This window comes from Miniopterus natalensis, chromosome 15 (genome assembly GCF_054644295.1).
Source record: "Miniopterus natalensis isolate mMinNat1 chromosome 15, mMinNat1.hap1, whole genome shotgun sequence".
NCBI lineage: Eukaryota > Metazoa > Chordata > Mammalia > Chiroptera > Miniopteridae > Miniopterus > Miniopterus natalensis.
In genome coordinates this window covers 28,490,242-28,513,849 of record NC_142095.1, presented here as the reverse complement: position 1 = coordinate 28,513,849, position 23,608 = coordinate 28,490,242, and the positions used below count along the sequence as shown (strand labels likewise).

At 47.1% G+C, this 23,608-nt stretch overlaps 1 pseudogene; it reads right to left on the bottom strand.

Annotated features, from left to right (window-relative positions):
- Positions 1-16,154: 16,154 nt before the first annotated feature.
- LOC148091429 (alpha-1,4-N-acetylglucosaminyltransferase-like) overlaps positions 16,155-23,608 on the bottom strand; it is a 113,919-nt pseudogene continuing 106,465 nt past the window's right edge.

The window sequence follows — 23,608 nt, the reverse complement described above, 5'->3', positions numbered from 1 at the left end:
TGCCCTCCTTAGATATCCCCACACCTGGAACATCCCCACGAGCCCATGTTCCCCTTCACCGGGGTCTCCTGAGAGCTCAGGCCGCGCACGGGACGAGCAGGTTCCAGGGGAGAGCGGAAGACAACCTGTCTTGCAGTGCTTTTCACAGTCACTCTAACTGGATTCTTAACTGAGGTTTTCCCTCAGAATTTAAAAAAAACACCAACAAAACAATTATCCAACTACTCTGAAAACTTTGTATCCAGTTTGGCTCCTATACTTTTGTAAAAGTAAAGTAATAAACTGTCGGGCGAGAGGAGACAGCAGTGAGACACACAGGCATGAGCACGTAAGCAATCCTTGGGGGAAAGACAAAAACGAAAAGGGGTGTCCCAGTTCAGGAGAATGTGGCCCAAGTTCAAAGGAAAGCACTGATGGTAGAAGTCATGTCTTCATTTATCAACACTCAGAATTTGCTAACCGGAAGCAACCCTTTGACCCTTGATGAGGCGGATTCTGAACAGCCCCAAATTCAAATCGATACCTGTCTACTGGTGTCCAGTGAGGCAGCGCCGTGTCGGGAGGGAGGGAGCCGGGGAGTTTAGCTGAGCTCAGGAATGGAGCCTGGGAGCTGGGGGTTAGGAGCATCTTATTTTCCACAAACCACCCATGACCACTCTGGGGAAACGTTTAGGAGGGGAGGGGCGGGTCACTACAGAAAACTATAACCGCCCCTCTCCCCCAGAATTGTTAATACTGCATTATGGCAAATATTTTCTGAGAAACTTCTAAGGCCCCTTGTCCATGCAGGTCACCATGGAGATCTAAAGAACATCCGTCCCAGAGTCCCCATTGTGTGGATTTAAAGTGGCCAAGTTTTACCTGAACCTTCAGGTCCCTTGAGGCTGGAGATCATGCCTCTCCTGTCTTTCTATCCTCACAATGCCTGGCACTGTTGATGCTCAATACTCGTGTGCTGAGAGCATGAATGGTGAAGGAATAAATGAAGGAATGAGTGAGACAAGATTAGGTACCTTCATTGTTCAAATATTTACAGAGAACCTCCTCTGGGCTGGATTCTGGAGCTTCCAGAATAGGACCCATTCTTTGTCCTCAAAAAGCTACGAGTGTAGTGTAAGAATTAAATTTGACATTCAAATGCCTTTCCAGGGTGCTGAATAATGCAGGAACCTTCAACACCCTGCTGCACTTTTGGCAGGATAAGTCTGACAATATAATAGAATTTTTCTTTCCAAACTCCCGAAAGACGTCTGTCACATCTGTGAAGATGCCCCCTGAGCTCGGCCTCCCAGCTCCTGGAGACCAGCCAGTACTTAGGCCTGCGGGACACATGTGCACGCCAGGTCTCCAGGGCTGCCCACAACCGAGTCTCCTGGCGTGTGTTCCCCATGCTCACCTGAGGCAGCCACTGCTTCTCCATCAGGGTTTCAGCTCCTCTTTGTTCAAATTTATCTTGGCCTGCAGCTCTTGTGCTGCCTCCTCTTTGGTCGAATTTATCTTGGCCTGCAGCTCTTGTACTATCTCCTGTTTGGTAGACTTTATCCTGGCCTGCAGCTCTTCTACTGTCTTTTTCGTTGACTTTAGTGGGGCCTGCAGCTCTTCGACTGTCTTCTCTTTGGTAGACTTTATCTCGGCCAGCAGTTGTTTTACTGCCTCTTCAATTAACTTTTCCTGCGTCTTCTCTTTATCTGTGGGGTCCATGAAAATAAAGGGTGACCAGTTTAAGTGACAACATCAGTAGAGTGTAGTTCTTACCCATGTCATCAATCACACACCTCACTCTGAGACAGTTTTGCCCCTTACATTGCACCTTGACCTTGGGCAATGACCTTACCTCTCTGACCCTCAGTTTCTCAAACTGGAAAATGATCATAATAATTGCACCTGACTCAGAGGGTTGTTGTGAGGATGGAATGTGATCATGCAAAGTCCTAGCACAGTGCTTGGAATGATGCTTTGTAAACGTGAACTGTTACTGTCATTTAAAATAACTCTTTTCACAGTACTGACACAGAGAAATGTGAATGCAAAACTACTAGAGTAACTGAAGCAGAACACAAACTAGCATGTACACATTGATTATTAATGCAAAGAATATATCTATGTATCCTGACAGCAATCAGAGAGGAATTTAAAGTAATGAAAATAATTGTAGTTTAAAGGTCGCTCTTTTCAATAATATCATTTAAACATATAGTTTTAAATTTCAAGTGAAGGAAAGGCATCATGCATTATGAATGAACATTTTGGCCAAAGTTCCTTTAAGTGTGTACTTCAAATTTTTTAAGTTAAAAACAGGTTCAGAATGAATTATAAAAGAAGCTTCTAACTAAACCACATACTGATAAAGTGCTAAGTTTAAAGGTTAATGAAAAAGATTCCAATTGTACATTTGTTACTTTTTCACGTATATTTAGGAACTATTCTATAGATGACACAGTTATTAAAATTCTAAGCCTTGCTTTGAAACAGCATATAACTTTTCTCAGAATGCACCTTTTGGAAACAAGCAATTCTTACATGCACTAGAAACTGATTTGGGTTAATAAGGGATTTAAGGTGTGTGTGGAATAGGAGAGCTGAGAAACCAATCAAAACAGTCATGAACACTAATGTAGCAACGTTGCTTTACAGACATTTCTTCCCTCTCCTTCAGCACTTTGCATTAAGGAAATAAGAAGGGATATGCACAGAGAGTTACATACAAGAATGTTGATCATCATGTGATTTATAACAGGGACATTTTTGGGTAACCCGCATATATTATGAAATAATTCAATTGAGAAATAAATTAGAATAGACATTTGTTGGGATATTATTCAGCCACCAAAAATAGTATTTACAAACCTGATTTAAGGACATTGGAAATGTGACATATTCATTGAAAATAAGCAAAGTCAATACTGCATACAGTATACTTTATATATGTATACAGAAAATTAATGACAGAAAACACACCGAAATATTACCTGCAGGTGTATCAGCCATGACTTTTATTCTCTCTTTTCTGCCTTCTTGCATTTAAATTTTCTATATCAACAGCACCTTTTTTCAATTTTTTGATTCTGGCAAAATACATGTAATGTAAAGTTTGCCATCTACACTGTTTTTAAGTGTACAGTTCAGTGGTATTAAATACATTCATAATGTTGAGCAAACGATACCAACACCCATCCCCGTAACTCTTTTCCTCTTGGGAAACACAAACTCTATACCCATTAAACAAACTTCTCATTTCCCCTCCAACCAACCCCTGCTTTCCATTCTACTTTCTGTTTCTGTGAATTTGACTACACTCGGTACCTCATACAAGTAAAATCATTACAGTGTTTGTCCCTTTGTGACTGACTTGTTTCACTTAGCATAATGTCCTCCAGGTTCATCCATGCTTAGCAGATGCCCCAATTTCCTTTCTTTTTGAGGCTGAATAATATTCCATTGTATGTAGAGACCACATTTGGTTATCCATTCCTCTTTCAATGGACATTTGGGTTGCTTCCAAGTTTTAGCTACTGTAAATAATGCTGCTATAAACATGAGTATACAAATCTCTTTAAAGAAATATCTTTTTATCAAAAATATTTAAGAAAAGGGAAAATTTGTTTTTCTTTAGAAGCCTCCAAGGCAGAAAGAACCAAGAGTAATTAAACATATAATAAATGTACAGTAACTAAGTAAATGGTGCTGTTTTGAAACTCTAAGTCTATTCTTTGAAAAGAAATTAAGATGAGGGAAAATAAGAAGACAGTTTTATTACGGGATTTTTCAATCTTTGTGTTATATTAATATTTCCATGCCTATATGCTATGTTTTAACAGCTATTTCTTACTGGACCTCAAAACGGGATATAAAGCATGCACATCTCTCTGTGGAGTAAACACAGAGCTTTACTAACCATTTTGGAATTTGAAATCATAAAATTACAGTGATTATGTCATAATGAGCTTATGTACAGAATAAATTCAAAGACCTGGTCTGATTGCTCATTAACCCCCTTTATGCTCATTCCGGGTCCGAATCAGAGAACAGCAGATTCACAGAAGGCTGGGGGGAAGGACCCTTCAAATTCACTCTGTGTAACTGCCCCACTCGTAGTGAGAGCCGCTGAGACTCAGAGGGGGAAGCGCTGGCGGCAACTGAAAGGGGCAAAGCTAAGACTGGCGCCTGCCCGTGTGCCTGCCAGCTCCTCCTCCCTACGCACACGGTCGGAAACCCTCCCAGCCCATTGGGATCCCCCATGATGGGTGCTGGGATCATCCCACCCTCAACCGGAGGTGAGGCTGTGAGGGCAGCTCTGGTGATGTGCGTGCCCCCCACCCACTGAGCTCCAGTCAGGGCCCCCCCTCCGCAGTCTCAGAAGGGCCACCTGGACTCACCATCTTGCACAAGACCTTCGTGCCTCTGCTTAATGTGGGTCTGGAGAAAGGTGGTGTTGGGGAACGATACATCACAATGATGACACTGCAGAGAGGAAGCATGGGAAGTGCAGGGTTAAATCACCTGAGTCCGCCTGGGACTCTCCCTGTATCCAAACTCCCATTACTGGGGACCCCTGGGCTGCTTCAGATCCAAGAAGTTTCATTTACTGAGTAAGGAGTGATGTCCACCCCACCCCACCCCCACTGTATATGTGGCGTGGCAGGGAATATCTTCCAAGGTGTCACATTCCAAATTTCACGCCCTTCCCCTCATCCCATCCTTCCCTGCTTCCCCGTTCCCACCCCCAGCAGCGCACTCAGAAACCAGGCAGCTAAAGTGGGACAGCCACCACTGCGTTCGGAATAAAACCCACGCTCTACCTCGACGTTCAGGCCCCTGGGACCGGGCTCTGCTAGCCTCTCCTGCCACGTGTCCTGCCCAAACCCCAGCTCAGGCAGGCCAAAGCCGTCACCCTGAGCACCCTTCTCACACTGCTCGTAACATTCCTCCACCAAGCTGTGCTGAGCATTCAAGGCTCTTTTAAACACCACCTTCTGTCCCACCTACCCTCAAACTATGAAATTCTTGAAAACATGCCCCAGCAGGACTTGTGCCTACATCCTCAGAGCCTGGAACCAGGCTCGGTCACCATGACAAGTTATTACAGGGCACTGGTCCCAAACCACAGTTTCCATGTAAATACATGCAAATGCTCAAATCCTGCTCTGGCTAATGAATTGTCACTTGGTTGAACAATGGAGACCTTTTGCCAGAATGAGACTGACTCTACCCATCTCTTGCCACACATGGATCTCACACACACACACACACACACACACACACACAGTATAACCTGAACTGACATCCTCAGGCCCTCAGGCCCTCTGGCCATGAGCAGCATCTCCAAAATCTGCTCCTAACCAGTGACTGTGGCCCACAGTGGCCTCAGGGCCCTGGGTGTGGTGCTGTCCAGGTGACCTGATGGCTGGGCGCCCACCCCGCCCACTCTCCTTCCCCTGTTGATATTCCTCACCACATAATAGCTCTGGATGCTCATCTTATGGACCATCTCGTCTAAGTTGGTGATTGTCTTTTCATCCCAGAGCCTTTGTTCCCGGGCCACCTTCAGCTCTTCAGCGAGGCGTTTCAGCTCCTCCTGAACACGCTCCTGCTGGTCCAGGCTGGCCCACAGCTGTGCCTGCAGCTGGGCACCGCTGGTTGTCAGGCAGTCCTGGCAGTGCAGCAGGTACTCAATCATTAGCTGGGCAAGGCGCAATGCCTTGAGCAGTGCCGGGTCCACAGGCCACCCACAGTGTCTGCATTCCTTCCGGTCAAACTTGCAGAGGGTGATGTTATTGATGTTTTTCTGCAGGGAGGCCACATCCACCTCCCGTGCCACTCGGTCCACATCCAGGGACCTGATGTGCTTCCAGTCCATGCTCTCATGGCGAGGCTGGAACTTGAAGGGAGGGCCTGTATAGGTCCCAAAGAGGGGACCACGGCTACCCTGAGCACCACCAGTGCATAATTTCATGGCTGACGAAGCCCTGGGCAGAGCCCAGGACCTGTAGGTAGCAAAGAACCTCAGATAGGGCCTGGAAAATGAGAAGAGAGTCCAAGTTAGGCAAGGTACATGGGCTGCATGTGCCGCACACCTGGCCACCAGGAGCCTAAGTGGGGGAAGTGAGGGGTCTGAACAGCAGCTGGAGGGTGAGTGCTATGCACTCATGTGGCCAGAGCCATGGAAAGCAAGAGTGTGGGCTTTACAGTCACTCAGCTGTGCATTCCGATACTCAGCCTTGGGCAAGTTCCTTCACATCTTTAAGCCTCTGAGGTGTTTTGGGAGTCATGGGGCTCACCTTGCAGGTTGGGGGTTAGAATTGAGGCAGGTGAAGCACCCAGCCTAGTGCCTGGCACATAGTAGGTTCTCAGTGAATACCCCATGCCCAAGTTCACTACCAGGGTTTTTTGGGGGGAAAACTGTCAATTGTATAAGTGGGTCCTTCTGCAACCTTACATTGGCCTCAGGATAAAGTCCAACAACTTGCCATGGGTGGCAGAGCCACCTGAGGTCCACCACTGCCCTCTTCTGCATCTCTCATTATAGGATCATGCCGGACAGGGGTAGGCTGCATTTCCCAGTTTTCCGGGCTGTAGGGTGTCACCACATGACTATGTTCTCTCCCGTGGGGTGTAAGTGAAATGATGCCCAGCACCGCGGGGGTGGGGAGGAGGGGTGCTCAAGACAGGGCCGTGTCTCTGTGCTCAGACTGTGCTCAGTCCATGACGGCTTCTTGTCTCAAACCCAATGGTTTAGTGAAAAGAGCTCCAGTTTTTGTCAAAGACTCAGAGTCTACTCTCTACTTTCTTGGTAGACATAGAAATTGTTCTCTCTCTTTGAAAAGTGACTTGACAAAACAACAGGAATTTTAACTTAATATTCCACTACTAAGAATTACAATTCTACAGATAAACTCATACAAGTGTGCAAAGGTGCTTGTGCAAAAATTGTCATTTCAGTGCTGCTTGTCATAGCAAAGGATAAGAAAAAGTACACGAAAGCAAAGTACAAAGAGAATAGAGGAACAAGTTGTATCTCTATACAATGCAATACTATCAGCTATCGATGAGCCCGAGGCGGCCTTACATGGACTGTAGAGAGTAACATAGAAATATATATGCACACACATGTGAAAATATATGTGTACATACACTTCTGATTCTGTTTAAATGATATATCAATATAGTCACATTTAATAACTTGCAAAAATAACGGATAAGTATTTCTCACATATATATCTCTATATCTGCATATATAGAGATATAATAGAAAAGATATATATATCGTATGAGAATAGCTGTCTATGTGGGAGGAGGTAATTGGATGTGTGAAAAACGAATGAAATAAATGAATAGATGGATGGTCCATGGGTGGATGATATAGGAATGATACATATTTGTTATTCCTGTATAATCAAAATTAAATAAAATATATGAATTTATGACTCCCTATATATAATTCCATTAGCATAGACTATTTTAGAAAAATAGGCCAGCTGTTAGCAGTAGTTACCTCGGCATGAGAATGGCAGTTAGGGGACCTTTCTTTCCCACCTTTTACCATCGATACTATTCAGAATGTTTTGCATCACCATCTATTACTTTTATAAATTTTAAGGAAAAAAATACAGTTTCTAACCTTGAGGAACTTAGAATCTGAGGCAGTAAGAAGCACATATGACTCTACTTAAGCTCTTTCTAGATCAGGTTTTCAGACTTTTAAGTGCAATAGAAAGAGAAGAGGAAGGTCACTGACATCATGAAGGAAGGGGACAGGCCTTGAGGAAACGGTAGTGGTGGGTTTGCAAAGAGGGGAAGCACCTCCAGGAAAGGGCCTGACCTCACTAAGGCCCTGTCTTCATTTGGGAAAGGGGATGACAGGCTTGCCCCCCCCCCCCAGGGTGCCGTGGGAACTGAGGACAGGCAGAGGGACTGCACTCACGACTAATACCGGCCGCAGTGCAGGGAGTGCCAGCCTCTGAGCCAGATGCCAAGTCCAAATACAAACCTGCATGCTATTGCTATTCCTGTTTTACAGACAAGGAAATGGATTTCTGGAGAGGTTAAGTGGCCTGCCCCAGGTAGAAAGGCACAACTGAAGGCAGTTGGAGGTGCCTCTGGCTCCCAAACCTGTGGACTTTCAACCATCCAACATGATTCTTGAAACTATCCTAAAAGTTTGCTTTGATGGGATCATTCCTCATCCCTCAAACTCATTCATCCATTCACTCACTCCCCTCGCCCCTGATTTATAGCATGCCTTCCTGGGTCAAGCCCTGGGCCAGGCTCCTGAGGGACAGTAACCACACACCTGCCCCCCACCCAGGAGCTCAGGGTTCCTCCGTGTTGCCACAGTAACGAGTCCAAACCCGAAGCCTGGTCTGGAAGCCTGTCCACACGATGCCAGTGACAGACCTTCGCCACTTAAGCACCCACGCTTCCCTTTCTCAGATACTCTTCCCCACACAGACTCCAAAAATAAGGCCCGTAGCCTCAAGCACCCCCACTGTTAGCCAAGGAGGGGAGGGGAGGGGAAGGGAGGGGAGGGGAGGGGAGGGGCGGGGAGGAAAGAAAAGAAAAGATAAAAGAAAAGAAAAGAAAAAAACGAAAAGAGAAAACAAAGGAAAAGACAAGAAAAGAAAAGAAAAGAAAAGAAAAGACAAGAAAAGAAAAGAAAAGAGAAAAGAAAAGAGAAAGAAGAGAAAAGAAAAGAGAAAGAAGAGAAAACAGGGCGGGAGATGACCCTCCCCATGCCCAGCTCCGAGCTGCAGCCATGTCACCAGACCTCAGAGGCTCTGCGGGCCCTGCCTTAGAGCAACAGCGGGTACCAGGCACGCGGGGCCACAGGCAACAGGACGCCTGCTCTCTGCCACCCGCAGACCTGGAGCTCGCCTGGGAACTCACTGGGTAACTTCTGTAGCTTTGGGCTCGGCTGTTTGCTCACAGTTCCCTCTCTCGCAATAAGGTCAAGAGCACTCCATCATCAATTCTCTCCACTCTCTTCCCACCCCATTCAATGCTCCACCCGCCGCTTCCTTGCACAGTGACTACCCCTTCCCCCTCCTTTAAGCCAGGGTGGTCCAATGTCCCTGTCACCATCCCTGCTGTTCACCCACAACCACCTCTCCCTGCACTCTCCCTGGGGTGAGTTTACCATTCCCACAGCTTCTGCTACCATAGGCCTGCTTTAGGTACTCAGACACCCCCAAATCTCTTACTTGCTGGCACACCTGTCTCTTGGGACCTTTACAACAAACCTTCCAATGCTGATTATACCAGACATTGCAAGTCCAAATACCACCAGGCTCAGGGAGGCAGCATTAAATGCAGGAGATGGGCCATGTGTAAGAGGAGCCACAGTACCAGCTTGATAATAAATGGCACCTGATTCTCCATCTTGGTGTCCAAGGTACAATCAGGCAGCAGTTCTCAAAGTGTGGCCTCAGGACCAGCAGCACCAGATTGACCGCGGACCTTGTGAGAAATACACATCTCCAGACTCATTGACTCCGAACCACTGCACTAGGGAGTGTTGGGACAGGGAGTGCTGGAGATTGTGGCCGAATGGGATTGCATTTGCCGTTTAAAAGGGGGATCCACCACTGAGCTTCATCCATATGGGAATGTACTGTATGTGATCCTCATGGGCCAATTCCAAATTCCTTAAGAAGACATTCAGAGACCTCTATGAACTGTTTCCAGATTACCTTTCTAGCTGCACCTCCCACTTACCATGTTACTTGCTGTCTGCACTTCCATATCTCTGGGCTATTTATTTTTAGGCACTGTTTGTAAGTGCTTTGCAAACTATAACTCATGTAATCTTCAGAACACCCACGGAGGAGGGACTATTACTATCAGACACACAGAAGTAAAGATGCTTGGCCTGGGTGCAGACGGCAGGATCCAAGCCCATGCAGCCTGGGTACGGAATCTGAGCCTCTAGCCACTATGCCACGCTGCCTCTTGGGACAGATGTCCCACTTCCACATCCTTCTGCTCCCACTGAAGGTGAATGCACGATTCAAGGCCTTGCTCACACAGGATCGCCTCCATAAACCCCTCCCAGGCCCACACTCAGAATTTCCTGCCCTTCCCCTGGGCTCCCAGGGCACAGAGCACACACTGCCTTGGTCCCCCTCATGACACTCTGGTCTGCGCTGAGGTGGCTGTGCAGCATTCATTCATCCAGCTCATCAACAAATGATTCCTGAGCCCTGACAAGTGCTGGATACCGTGACTGACACTCAGGATTGATGGTGACCGAGGCAACAGCCCAGCCATTGTTAACAGAAGTACATAACACTTCTAAAACTGTGTGCTCCACACACAAGTGTAAGGCTTTACATGTATTATGCCATTTAATTCTCACAACAACCCAGTACACTGATGAAGACACTGAGAGGCAAACAAAGAAGACAAATGACCTTCCCACAATCACACCACCAGGAAGCGATGGTGTCTGGCTCCAGAGTTTGTTCCCCAGAAAGACAGAAAAATACACAGAAATTACTCTACAGAGTGGTGGCAGGGGAGGAGCTAGGACACGGTGCAGTGGAAGCACCAAGAGGGGACCCTCCCAGGACATTTCTGTCTCATTTCTCCCCCTACCTTGCCCCAGCCCCCCAAGCTACAAGCTACACAGGGGCTGAGACCTTGGCTTACTCACATCTGTTGTATTCCAGCCCCTGACATATTACCTGCAGCCCGGATTGCTATTGAACTGCACAGAATTGTCAGAATCTTAGAATATCTGCCTCTAAATCTATATCCTTGGGGTCTTGGAGAAATGAGGCTATGGACAAGCAAGAATTTGGATAAAAAATAAGAATGGAGTTAGGAGTCCTTATTTTGGACTCCTCGGAGTCAAAGTCTCTTCAGACTTACGAAAATGATAGATTTATTGGCGGTCTGTGTCCATACCTTAATCCCACTGGCCACTAATGAAAGCTGAGAGTGCAGGAGCCCTTGGGGGTGGGCCCAGGCTCATCAGCGAGAAGCCCCACTGCCCACACTGACTGTCACAATGTGACCACAGTGGTCTAGCTTCCCTCCCAAGCAGCCATGAAACCCTCATGTTGACACTGAGCCCGCTCTCTGAACACTGATGGTGGCAGCCCCGCTCCCAGTTATACAGGATTCTGAACTAGGGGTCCTGGTTCATGAGGTTTTACTAAGCCTCGAAAGTATCCCTCCTGTCTTCCACTAAAATCCCAAGAGCCCAATTCTCAGTAGTCTTACGACTCTGACATCAAAAGGTGAGCACAGCTGTGGAATTTGGGGCTTATGATGATATAGCAGCCACCATTGATTAAGGATCTATGTCTCAGGCAAGGCGCCCACATTTACAAGAACTGTTTCTACCCCTCATACAGCCTTGCGTGTAGCTGTGATTCACCTCAACTCAAAATGGAAAAACTGAGGCTCAGAAAAGCTAAGGAACCTTCCCCAGATCACTGAGCTAGTAAGTAACAAAGCCAAGGTTCAAATCAAGTTCTGTCTGACTCCAAAGCTTTTCAATGATGCCAAACTGCCTCCCAATGGTGGTGGTGGCGATATGTAAGTTATTTCCCAGTATGGAAATTACAGTACCTGAGATTTCTAAACCAAACTGCAAGGAACGAACCTTTATAGCCAATCACAGTAGCGTCAACGCTCGAAGCCTCAAATTCTCCTCAAATTCTCCACAGACTCAAATGTCAAGCTTGAGTCCAATAGACAATGTCCGTTCCGAATGTTCGTGGTTACCTGTCAACCGCCTTGCCTGTGGGGGACGGGTTGGAACACCTGCTTTCTCCACTGACTCAGCAGCAGACTGCTTATCCCACATGTGGGAACAGGGACACAGGCAGGGAGGACTCACTGTCATTAGAAAGTGCACAGCTGTGTTAACCACCTCTAGAGATTTAGATCAGGTCCCAGGAAAATGTCCCAATCCTAGACCAATGTCATGAATTGGTGGGACCCAAAGACTGATATTTATGCTAGCATTTCAATCTCACTCCCTTGTTCGAGATCGTTTCTACCTGGGACAATCCCACAGCCAAGGAAGGAAGCCCTTGTGCTGCACATTCCCAGGGACGGGGTGGGGTGTTCAGCACCTCACAAGGCACCCATCCCACCTGCAACAAGTCCTCGAGGCTGCATGGTTCTTCTGAAACCCGCCCACCTGTACTCTGTCCAAGGCAACTCCTACAAAATTCACCAAACATTTAAATGCAACTGGGGCTGATTTTTTAATATAAATAGACAGCTAGACTACACAACCACCCCTGCTACCTTCCTGTCTCTTCTGCTTCCTCAAAAGGCAGCCAAATTGGTAGTTACAGACAGACACAGAGAAGAAGATTAGAGCTGGGGAATACAATATTCAATAATATCACGAAAAATATGTATGCGGCCAGGTGGTAGCTTGAAGCACCAGGAGTCTGCTCTGTAAAGAACTTGATTTTCTAATCACTTCCCTATACATCTGACACTAATACAAAATAACATTGAATGTGAATTGTAACTGAGAAATAAAAATATTTTTTAAAAAAGAATGCAGGCAAGTAGAGCACATGGAGGGAGCCAGGCTTCCAAGCTAGCTGTCAAGTAATCACTGACAAGCCTGCCCTGGCTCTGAGCCTGACTTAGGGACCAGCCTCCTCTAGATGGGGGCGCTCTCAGTGGCCACTCCTTAGGTCCAGGGGGACGTGTTAGAGATTGTGTGACACGGGAGAGAGACCAGCAGCCTTGTCTGCAGGTGGGGGTGGGCAAGGCCACAGCTGGAGCACCTCACACTCAACACACCTCTCTTCAAAGTGCAGCTAGAAATCTCCTCCAGCACACAGTGCAGGAGCAGCAGGCCCTGGGCCCTTGGACTGCTTGGTGAATGAGGCCCCTGCCCTGACCTAACAAGCTGTCCTCTGCCAGCCTCTGACCCCTTGTCCTGTACTAAGCAAGTCTCCCCTGGACTTTTATGTGCAGCCACCTCAATGAAAACACCTTTGGTGCCTCCTGCTAAACTCCAGTCCCAGAGAGGAAGAGGGACAAACTTGAGATCCAATGAGTTTGTTTTGAAATCATCTCCTTACTAAAAAGAACCCCTTTACCTACACAACTCAAAGCATTACCCACCCCACACCCCACCAAATCTTTTGACTTCTTTCAAAAAGGAAAACTCCAAGGCTATTCTCCAGGGAAGCCCACTTCTGAAGGTTCAGTCTTTCTTGCTTTGCTCTAGGCGTATCTCTGTCCAGAGCAAACCATAAGAGCTGGAGTAAAAGGCCCAACTAGAGTGTTGGAAGCCTGAGCCAATCCAGGGTTCAGCTCCACAGCTCCCTGTTGGGAACCCCCACAGGGCATCCAGAACTGCTAATATTTAACCTACTGCCACGATGGGCACAGATCACTGGGACTGGCTTCCCACCCACGCCTGTTCTGGGCCTAATTCCTGGCACAGTTTATCCACACGGCCTGGCTCACCTAAGGGTCCTGGAGCCAGGAGAGTGGGCAGACTTGCCAGAGGTACAGGCTCTACTTCTCCTCCTGTTCCCGCCTCCAGGTTCCTTCAAACACCCCCAACAGCCTCAGGCCTTTGCCAGAATCCTCTTGGCCAGGTGAGGGCCAGAATGCTACCCCAGGCGCAGAAACCCTGGTGCTCTCCTCAGAGGAAATTGAGCGCCCCTGGCAACCTCAGTGCTGCCAGCCTACAGGGCCAGGATAAGTGAACCTCTCTGCCCTGACACAAAAGCATAGGATCTCTGAGATCACTATCTTCACACAAGCGCCCCAGCCCATGATAAAGAGGGGTAGAGTCTCTCCCCAGTCCCCAGGGACCAGCTATTTCTAGATCTGTTACAAGGGGGAGGGAGGGATTGCCTGGTTTAATCCCTTAGGAAAATCCAGGATCCCTGTGAATGGGCCCCAGGCTTTGCTGAGTGGCAGTGTCTGGAGCCCAGGGAGGTGGGAAGTGCCCCTGTACACACACATACACACACACACACACACACACACACACACACACACATACACACCACCTGCCCTAAACTAAAAGGACCCTCCTGGTTTCTGATTTGGCCCCAAGCTAATCTTTTGAGTGACTCCCAGGCCTGGTCAGATATCACATACTCCCCTCACCCCCCACCCCGACCCCTCCACCCGCTGGCTTGTCCTGTGCATGTAACTGTGAAGCCCAGGAACAAAGAACTCTTTCTCTCCTGTCATCGGACCCTGGTCCTTTCCCACAGCAAGCCCCTGTTCTAGTGAGACTCAGATTTCTGGGGAGATTTTAAAGGCTTTTCTCTCACCCAAGCCTCAATCTGCCAAGCTCTGTATCTTGGGGCAGCCAAAGCAAAAGCCCATGGGACCTGTGCTGGCAGAGATGCGGAGAAAATGGAAGCCCATGCACTGCTGGTGGCAGTGAGAATGGCACAGCCGCCCGGTCAGTGCAGCTCAGCTGCTGATCATCCACCTGTGAGCCAGTTTATGGTTCGATTCCACATCCGGGCGAGTGGCCGGGTTGTAATCAAGATTCCTAGTGGGGAGCGTGCAGGAGGCAGCCCATCAGTGAGTCAGCATTGATGTTTCTCTCCCTCTCTCTCTCTCTCTCCCTCTCTCCGAAATCAATTTTTTAAATAAATGGTACAGCTGCTGTAAAAAAGAGAATGGCGATTCCTTGAGAAATTACACATAGAATTGCCATATAATCCAGCAGCTCCACTCCTGGGTATATATTCAAAAGAACTGAAAGCAGAAATTCAAATATTTGTATATAACACCATGCTTTAAAATAGCCAACAAGGGGAAGCAACCCAAGTGTCTATTGACATATGAATTGATTTAAAAATGTGGTACATACATGCATACAAAGGAATATTATTTAGCCTTTGAAAGGAATGGAATTCTGAGAATGCTACAACATGAACCTTGAAAATACGCCAGGCACAAAAGGACAAATAGAACATGATTCCACTTGCACATCAGACCTAGAAGAGACAAATTCATACAGATATTCCAAAAGATACATTAGTGGTTCCCAGAGCAGAGAGGGGGAGGGGAGGGAGAGGAGTCAGTGTTTGGTGGGTTCAGGGTTTCACGTTGGGAAGATGAAAACGTTCTGAGTGTGGGCAGTGGCGTTGGTTGCACAGCAATGTGACTGTACTTACAGCCCCTGAACTGGACACTTCAAAATGGAAAACATGGCAGATGTTATGGTCTGTAGAGTTTATGCTAATTTTTGAAATGTTGGAAAAAAAGATGGTTGTGGCAGGGACCAGGCCCAAGAAGGAATGTCTGTGAGCATCTGCTCCGACGGGAGCCGTGTCCCTCCTCTCCTGGTCAGCACGCTCTTCTTTGCAGGAGTTCCCCTGCCCACTGCGAGGAGGGAAGAGCCTAGGCTTTGGAGTCAAAGGTTCATTTACATTCTGCATTCACAAGCTGTGAAACCCTGGGGAAGCCACTTCACCTCCTTGTGAAGTGGCAAAAATCAACTCTGCCTAAAGCATCCCTAGGCTGTCAGAGGGTGTCCTCCGAGTTAAGTCCAGTGGGAAACCTGGGGGGTCTTGGAGCATTTGTTTTGAAGCTCTCGTTCCAGTGTATCCCTGAAGTGCAGAAGTAGCTCTGAGGGTACCTGTTTGTGCTCGCCATTTCCATAGATTTTCATTTCCCCATGTATAAGCAGGGTACCCGCTTATGCACGACTGTTGTGAGAAAGTGGACTTGACATGCACCCCAGTTGACCTCCATAGTAAGGTTAAAAGCTAAAGACCCCATCCTCAGCCGACCAAGACCTGCCATTCATGACACACCCACACCTTCTCTCACTAGAGCAGAGCTCAACATCCTACACAGCCTAGAGGTCTTGAGCGCCTACTGTGTGTCAGGCTCTGACCCAGGGCCTGAGGATACCAAGAGTGGATAGGGGACTAGATCACTTAACCCTGGGAAGCTGTCACCCTCTCTTGTGCCACCTCTGCCACAGCACACACAAGATTTGTGTCACCATGGTCAGTCCCAGACACAGGAACAGGACAAAGGTGTCTGGGACTTCTCTACTACAGACAGAGGAAGCTACTCTTACCGACATGTGACGAAGCCCCCACACCCCTGCAGACAGTGGAGATCAGGGGAAAGCGAGGCACTGCAGGAAGTGTTTAGTGCCAGGATGTAGCAGCAACAAACCAGCATTGGCTCTATTTGATCCCTGGACCCGACTCCCCAGTCACCAACCCCTCTGGGCCTTGAATCATGTCCCCGTAAGTCCTGGGACAGTGCTGATGACAGAGATTTTGCACCAGAGTGTTGCGGCCTCTCACCACGCCCCTACCTCCCTGGTTCAGGTAGTTCCACAGATGCAGGGCATAGGAGTGTGAAGCTTGGCTCCCTGTTCCCCACCTCATAGTCGCGCCTCCACTCTGGATAGGGGATGCGGTAAAACCTTTGGGGGTGGAGGAAGGACAAGTTCAAACACCTGCGGTCGCTCACCTCCTGGAAGTCTTCAAGTTTGCACCACACTCTCAACACCCTTGTCATCAAACGGGACCCTGGTGGCCCTAATGTGTGAATTGTAGTGTTGAACAAAGTTTTCCATGCACTGCCATAGGAAGGAGTGGCGGGGGAGGAATCCAAACACCCCGTTACTAGAGGACTGCGGAGCCTGTGCCGCCCAAAAGTTCTCCTCAGGGATGGGCCTGATGGAGATGACATCGGTGTCCATGTAGACGCCCCCGTATTTCCAGGTGATGGCCAGGCGGGACGCCTCTGAGCTGACATGGAGCCAGCTTCTCTCTGCACTGGTGCTGATCTGCAGGAGCAGGTGCAAATCAGCCTGAGCAGCGCGGGGGAGGGAGGGGAGTCACAGAAGGAGGCCTGGCCCAGGCTGCGGGGAGGGCCAGCAAGCCTGCTTCCCAAATACCTATTTGCCAAGGGACCAATTTTGCCAATTTACCAACATTGCCTCCTTCACCCAAGTGTTGCCTTTCAGTAAAAAGTTTACAACAATCAATTTCCATGGGAAGACTTCAGTGGCTTTAAATTTTCTTCTTTAAATGAAGGAAGTGGAAAGATAAAGTAGGAACCAGACGGGATTCCGAAGTAAACTCTATGAGTCATTTTCAGGAAGTTGGACGGCATCGCAAACTTGAAAGAAATTTTTTTAAAGTCCTAGAAGTACTAAAAACTGACAAAAAAAAAAAGATAGAGTCGAAAATATAGGAAAAAATCAATATTTGGGCTATTTGAGAAATTTGCAAAAGAACCTTAAAATGCATGTATGCCTTCATTCAATAACTAATTCTACATTAAAGGAATTAAGATGTCCCACTCATCGATGGCTTCTTGTTTCCTACGTGCCAGAGGTTCCCCAGTGACAGCTCTTTGGGTCTTTCCTCTTGGACCTGAGTTAGTTCTCTGGACCCCTCAATTCAGGGCTCAGGGCACTTGGCATCTTACCATAGGTCCTTGACATCAAGTGGATGGGTTGTTTTTTCCTTCCAGAGTGGGGGTTGGGGGCAGAGGGGAAGGGAGGACAGAGCAGAGCTCCTGCACCCTGATTTGGGATGACTAGGGGGCTCCATTTGCGCAGTGATACATGCCTAGTGCCTGCATTTCTGGTGGGTCATGTAGCCGATGCCTTCCAACCATCTACACCATGGCCCAAAACCATTGAACAAGTGGTCAAGGCAGAGATCAGTGAAGTAGTTGGGGGCCTTTGTCACAGGGGTGAAAGTGAGCATTAGTGATGCAGTGAGACCCCAAACACAAAAAGTAGGACCTTTCTGACCAAGAACCTACTAGAGGGAATGATGGAAAGAGCACTAGTTTGGAGTCATGCCTCCGCTTGCCACAGGCTCTGGGCACCAGGGCAAGTCCCAAAACTGCTCAGAGCCTCAGCCCTTTTGTACAGTGTGGGAAATAGGTGACCTCAGGCTCAAAGTGAGGGTGAGGGGCTCTGTAAACCCAAGAAGCTACTCTCACTTTTCACCAAGGAAAACAGGAGATAATAGAACATAATTACTGTAGATGGTATTTGACTCCCTGATGACAAACATGAAGTTCTTGGCGTGTGTGTTTTTGTTTTTTCAGATAAGCGAAGTATATTTCCCTTGGAACCCTTAAGAAGAAACCCTCAGCCCTGTGTTGGAGCTGAGATGTGCACAGAGGCCAGCTCTCAGGCACTGATACCCAGGGCCTTTTTGGGATCACAGCCTGATGTCCTTCCTGAGTCTTTCTGAAGAGGCTTCCTGTCACCTGAGCCACTCTGCCAGGAACTCCCCAGGCTCCCAGATCCATCCGTTCAGCCTTCCCTCTGTTGTGAACAGAACTGCTTTCCCTTCCGTCTGCTCCCCATTCTGCCTCATCTGGCCCGTATCACACTGACTTTCTGTGTGTGTGGGAGCAGGTGCCACAGCAGCAGCTCCTATGCTGACTCCACAGATCCCCAGGGGCTCCCAGGATGGGCTTTGGAAACTTGGGGCCATAGGTTGTATTAGTCCCTTTACCATGGGTGCCATTGGTGCGCCGCTCCTATGTATTACCTGCCCAAAAGAATGTCCCTGCTCTTTGATCCCCCATGACCTTAACTCTGTTCAAAATTCCTCCAAATGTCTTCACCACAATGGCAGGCTTTCTCCCACCAGCCAAGCAACGCCTAGGAATAGATTCTGAGTTGAGAAGTGCAGAGTTATTTGTATTCAAGCAATGGGTGGGTCTGAATATGCTGGTGAAAGCCACCCGTGCATCCCGATGTTTTCTACTTTCCTAAAAGTTTCTGCCTCCTGTGAGAGAGCTCCTGCTTCCTCCATTATAATATAAGGCAGACTTGGTCAATGCAGTGACCTTGGGGCCTGGCCAGGTGCTACTGCCTGATGAGACCTAAGGACCTGTGCAGGGATATAGCCACAAGTAAACAAAGCTCATGACCAGGATGGGGAAAGACCTCTGAATCCACTGTACTCCTCTTTTTCCCATTCAATATTATTCCACTCTTCTTTTTATTTTACAATATTGTTCTTTGGATGTTCGGAGCTAGTCTGAAGAAAAGACAGTGCAGGGGGGAAAACCCCAACCAGAGCAGAGATTTCCCCAACTCTCCAACCCTAGGGATAACCTCTGATAAAATCAACTGGGAAAACTCCAATGTTTGGGCCTACTCTCCCCCTGATATAAAGTACTCACTGTATTAAGAAGGAAAAGTTAAAGGAATTTTTAACAGTAAATGTTTGTTGAACTGAATTACACGTGAAAAGGGCATCTCTTAATTCTGTAGCTTCTTTGATTTATTGAAAGAAGGAAATACTCAAGCCAACAATACTTGTCCTACTTACTTTGGAGCCCTTAGAACCACAGTTCCGGTTTTTAACGTATTTGTCAAGTAAGTGGGACTGATAAAGTTTTTAAAGCATTCAGCTATTAACAGGGCAAAACCAATACACAGAATGATGGCTTATCAACATCACCAGTTCCTGCCCTGGCGGGGTAGCTCAGATGGCTAGAGTGTCCTCCCGATACACCAAGGCTGTGGGTTTGATCCGGGTCAGGGCACATACAAGAATCAACCAATCGATGCATAAATAAGTGAATCAAAAAAAAATCCATGCTTCTCTCTCCTTTTTCTCTAACTCCAAAATCAATAAATGTTTTTAAAATTCTAAAAAGAATCTGAAAAACAAAAAAAAAGAAAAAAAAGAGCCAATTCCTTTCCCCACTGTTCTGAAGCTGGAACATACAGTGGAGACGTGGGTTCATATGAAGGAGCAGGGGCAGTTCACTGCGGAGTGAGGGATAATCCACAGCCTAGCACCTGGGAACCAGGTGAGACTAACAGAAGGACATTGACGAGTGACAGTATCAACAGTAAGTCCTGAAAACCATTTTCTTTCTTACTGATCATCAGTGAATTCATGCCAGCATAGAATCCCCTGGTCCGAATATGTTACACTCTGCTGCACGTCTAAGGGACTCCCCCTGGCAGTCAAATGTTGGGCTGTATGAAATTCCACGTCTGGGGGCCGAGCATCGTCTGGGGCTTGGCAGAGGGGAGAGGCAGATGCATACCCAGAAGATTCATTCCTGTGGGGCTGCAGCAGTGGCAGGGGCGTCACTAGTCAACCAACTGAGCGGCAAGTAGCAGCTGCTGTCCTCAAGAACTAGCACCATATCAAGGGCTCAGCGTTGAGCTCTGTTCCTGCCAAAGGGGACATTCGGGGGCAGAGGAGCTAGAGCAGCCTTGGGAAGTGGGCGTCTATGCTGTTGGGCCATGTGGCCTCTGTCTTGCCACCACAGCCATTCCACCCACGTGCCCATCGTGCCAGTTCTGGGCTGGTGACCAAGCAGATCGTCAGCAGTGCACCAATGCTCCTGTCGGCAAACGGGCACAAAAGATCTTTTCGGGTAATGGAAATACTCTAAATCTGCATTATGGGATGTTCGCACACAAAAGAGCCACCTACTGTGGAAGGTCTGCATGTGGCGGTGCTTGGGGGGCACGGCCATGAGGTGCAGGTCGCCGCAGCTCAGCACAAGGTCTGTGGGCCCCGACCCGCTGCTCCGCCAGCGCCAGCGTCTCCTAGATCTTGTCCAGCTCCCTGTGGCAGCAGCTGGCCACAGCTCCCGCATCCTGAGGGCCCGAGGCGGGGAGCGCTGCCCGCAACCCCCTCGAGCAGAGGATCCCAGCTCCATGAGCAGAGGCTGGGCTGAGGGCTCAGCTCCCGCCATCGTAAACGGAGCCGCCGCCTCTTGAGAGGCCTGCAGTCTAACTCACTTCCGGTCTCAAATCTCGCGAGAGACGTTCCCTCCCCCAGGATCCCAAAGAGCTTTCAGGGGGACGCGGGTCTCCAAGTCTCAGCAGGGGACGGATAAGAAAAGTCACAACCACCAGAGTCAAAAAAGAAGTCCTCAGAAATAGAGCTTCAGTTTGATAAAGTTAAACCAAACTACGGAAGTGAGCAGGTGCGATTGGTAATACCCCAGGAGGAAGCTCTCACGGTGAAGATAAATGCCTGAAAGTCAATTAGAAATTCACCAAAAAAGATGTTTAAAGAAACAAAAATTAAAGGTACTTTAAAAATAAACGTAAAAACTCACTGAGTATTTAAAAATTATCCCCCTCAAGAGTTTCTGAAATTACCAGGGTAGCTGTGTGTGTGTGTGTGTGTGTGTGTGTGTGTGTGTGTGTGTTTAAGGGGCCAGGGACTCTTCACTCTCTGGGCAGAGGGTCGTTGGCGCAACTGGACAGGACTCAGGAAAGCGCCGAGTGGGCAGAGCGTCCAGGAGGGGCCACCAGGCGCCCACTGAGCGGCCCAGAGGGACACAGCCAACAAGCAGAACACCTCTGACAAAACCCAGTCAAGAGAAGTAACCTAATCGGGACCACACAGAGGACAGTTCATCCTTCTCTGCTTGTTTTTATTTTTATTGAATTTATTGGGGTAACACTGGGTAACAAAATTGTATAAGTTCCTGGGCCACAATTTTATACCACATCATCTGTACACAGTATTGTGTGCTCACCCCCTGAAGTCAAGTCTGGTCCATCACCGTTCATTCCCGTATGACCTTCTCCACCTCCCTCTCCCCTCCCGCCTCCGTCACCACCCTGTTTTCTGTGTCCATGAGTTTTTCTTTTTCTTTATTCTCAATCCCTCCACCCACAACCCAGCCTCCGCAGACCTCCACAGCTCTCAGCCTGCCCTCTATCTAGAGTCAGTCACTCTTTTCATTGTTAGTGATTTCGTTCCTTAGATTGCACATATGAGTGAAATCGTAGGGTACTTGGAGAGAAGTAATCTAATCAAGACAACATGGAGGATAGTGACTCCATCTCTGCTCATTAAAAAAAAATGTCTCTATTGATGTCAGAGAGAGGAAGGGAGAGGGAGAGAGAGAGAGAGACATCGATATCGATGAGGATCATCGATTGGCTGCCTTCTGCAAGCCCCGTACTGGGGATGGAGCCCACAGCTCGGGCATATGCCCTGACCTGGAGAGGAACTTCAATCTCCTGGATCATAGGTCAATGCTCAACCACTGAGCCATGCAGGCTGGGCCATCTCTGCTCATTTTTTAAAACTAGATAAACAATATTCTAGAAACAGACACCAAAATTAATTTAAAATGAAGCAGGTATATGCAGAACAATGGCAATAAGAAGACACTGGAAAAGTTGTCAAGACCTAAGTCCATTAAAAGACATTGTACCCAAAGGCATTTATGGCCAATTTAATTCAAATTTACAAGGAAGATATAGTTTTCATGATATTTAAATTGATCAAGAGGGTTAAAAAAAAAAGATGGAAATCTAATAATTCCAATTATTTTTTAATATGTTATTTTCCTTTTGTATTAAATTTTAAAATATATCAGAATCCATGCTTTTTATGGCATTGTTAAATTTAACTTTTTCCATTAAAATTTTAATCTATAGGATTGTCTTTTTCTGGATCTTTTTCCCTCCACATAAAAAATTTTAATTGAGGGTTAACTTAAAGTAACATGAACAAATCCAATCTTAAGTGCACATTTTGATGCATTTTTGCATATGTAATCACACATACAACCACCACCCATCTCAAAATATAAAATATTTCCAGTATTCCCAAAGATTCCCTTGTGCTTCCCCCCAAGACCCTTACCCCAAAAGGAAAGCACTATTCTAACCTCATAGATCTGCTTCGCTTATTTTTAAACTTCATCTAAATGTCAATATAGTCACGCACTTCTTCACAGAGATACTTCTAATGTGTTGTTATGCAATTTCGTCTTTGGGTAAACATCATACAGTGTTCTTTCACAAACTTGGATGGCATGGCCTACTGTTTGCCCACCAGGCTATATGGCATAGTCTATTGCTCACAGGCTACAAACCTGTACAGCACGTTACTACAAAAAACATGAGGTTAAATCAAGCACAAGGTAAACTGATGCAATCAAGAGACTTGGTAAAGTTGTGTGAGGCTGCTCCTGGTGTAACACTGCACACTGTTTTATAGCAAACTTTTTATCTTATACAAGCAGAAGGAGTACACTCTAAAACAATGATAAAAAGTCTAGTATGGTAAATACATAAACTAGAAAGTAGTCATTTATTATCATTATCATTATCAAATACTATGTACTGTACATAATTTTATGTGCTATACTTTTATATATGTGCTGTACTTTTATATATGGCAGCACATATATACTTTTTCTGTAGAATAGTTTATTGATTTTTAAAGAGAGAAGAGGGAGTTAAGAGAGACACATGGATGAGAGAGAGAAACATCCATCGCTGCCTCATGCATGCCCCCTACTGGGGATCGAGCCAGCAACCTGGGCATGTGTCCTCACTAGGAATTGAACCAGCAACCTTTTGGTGCATGCGATGTTGCTCAACCAACTGAGCCACACCGGCCAGGGCTGTACATAATTTTATTTGCTATAGTTTTATATGACTGGAAATGCAATAGGTTTGTTTATACAAGCACCACCACAAACACAAAAGTAATGTGTTTCGTAATGACATTGTAACAGCTCTGACATTATTAGAGAGGAATTTTTTAGCTGCTTTATAATCTTATGGGACCACATTCATATATGTGGTCTCCCATTGACCAAGTGTCGTTGTGTGGGGCCTGACTGTATATATTATGCACTCTTTTGTGTCTTC